Source organism: Chrysochloris asiatica, unplaced genomic scaffold, assembly GCF_000296735.1.
Source record: "Chrysochloris asiatica unplaced genomic scaffold, ChrAsi1.0 scaffold00107, whole genome shotgun sequence".
In the NCBI taxonomy this organism is placed as follows: domain Eukaryota; kingdom Metazoa; phylum Chordata; class Mammalia; order Afrosoricida; family Chrysochloridae; genus Chrysochloris; species Chrysochloris asiatica.
The window spans coordinates 2,020,775-2,022,237 of record NW_006408625.1 but is presented as its reverse complement, the minus strand read 5'-3'; the positions used below and the strand labels follow the sequence as shown (position 1 = coordinate 2,022,237).

The window sequence follows — 1,463 nt, the reverse complement described above, 5'->3', positions numbered from 1 at the left end:
CCTACAGTCCCAGCCCATGCCCTGCGCCACCCGCCAGCCATGGAGCCCGACCCCGCCGCCCCCTACCCGGACGCCATCCGCGAGGGCTGGTTCCGCAAGACCTGCAGCCTGGGCCTGGCCAGGCCTTGTGGCTGCAGGTGGAGCAGCTGCTGCACCATCAGCGCTTGCAGTACCAAGACATCCTTGTCTTCTGCAGTAAACCTACGGCAACGTGCTGGTATTGGACGGCGTTATCCAGTGCACAGAGAGGGACGAGTTCTCCTATCAAGAAATGATTGCCAACCTACCCCTCTGCAGCCACCCCAATCCATGCAAGGTGCTGATCATTGGAGGCAGGGACGGGTGTCCTGCAGGAAGTTCTGAAGCACCCTCCATGGAGGCTGTGGTCCAGTGTGAAATTGATGAGGATGTCATTCAAGTCTCTTAAGAAGTTCCTGCCAAGTATGGCTGTTGGCTACTCCAGCTCAAAGCTGACCCTCTACGTGGGTGACGGTTTTGAGTTCATGAAACAGATCCAGGATGCCTTTGATGTTATCATCACTGACTCCTCAGACCCCATGGGCCCTGCTGAGAGCCTCTTCAAGGAATCCTATTACCAGCTCATGAAGACCGCCCTCAAGGAGGAGACGGCATTCTCTGCTGCCAAGGCAAGTGCCAGTGGCTGCACCTGGACCTCATCAAGGAGATGTGGCAGTTCTGCAAATCGCTCTTCCAGGTGGTGGCCTACGCCTACTGCACCATTCCCACCTACCCCAGTGGCCAGATCGGCTTCATGCTGTGCAGCAAGAACTTGAGCACCAACTTCCAGGAGCCTGTGTAGCCGCTGACGCAGACTCAGGTGGAGCAGAGACAGCTGCGATACTATAACTCTGACGTGCACCAGGCCGCCTTTGTGCTGCCTGAGTTTGCTCGTAAGGCCCTGAGTGATGTGAGCTGAGCCCAGAGCTGCCTCCACCACCATCACCCAAAACCTCGGACCAGGGAGCCTCCGAGTATCCGGGCCTCCCCAGCCCTACACAAGACCCTCTGCGGGCTCTTACCCACCAACCAAGTGTTACCAGCCCCAGAATGCTGTCCGGCCTGCCCTGCTGGGCAGATTGTCTCTTTCTCTCCGTGTAGCGTCCAGCCTCCAGCCTATACCAGCTGTAGACAGTGCCTTCTCTGCCTTCTGTCCCCTCGCTCACCAAACGTGTATTTATAACAACAACAAAAAAAAAAAACACTATACAATGCAGTTGAGAAAAATAAGGAAGAAGTCAGGAAAGTGCTACAGGAACAATCAAAGAGCATTGGAAACAATCCAAAACCTACAGAAAGAGGACCAAAAGATTAATAATAGAATATCAGAAATGGACAATACATTGAAAGGGCAAAGGAGTAGAATTGAAGAGATAGAAGCTAGAACTAGTGAGCTAGAAGATCAATCTCTCAGCACTACTAAGATAGAAGAACAAATACAAAAA

At 53.2% G+C, this 1,463-nt stretch overlaps 1 protein-coding gene and 1 pseudogene across 1 annotated transcript in view; one reads left to right on the top strand and one right to left on the bottom strand.

The window, feature by feature from the left end:
- The window catches only part of DAPK1 (death-associated protein kinase 1), a 274,182-nt gene that overhangs the window by 257,732 nt on the left and 14,987 nt on the right, over nt 1–1,463 (bottom strand). The window lies entirely within an intron of this gene.
- On the top strand, nt 40–937 carry LOC102829077 (annotated as a pseudogene).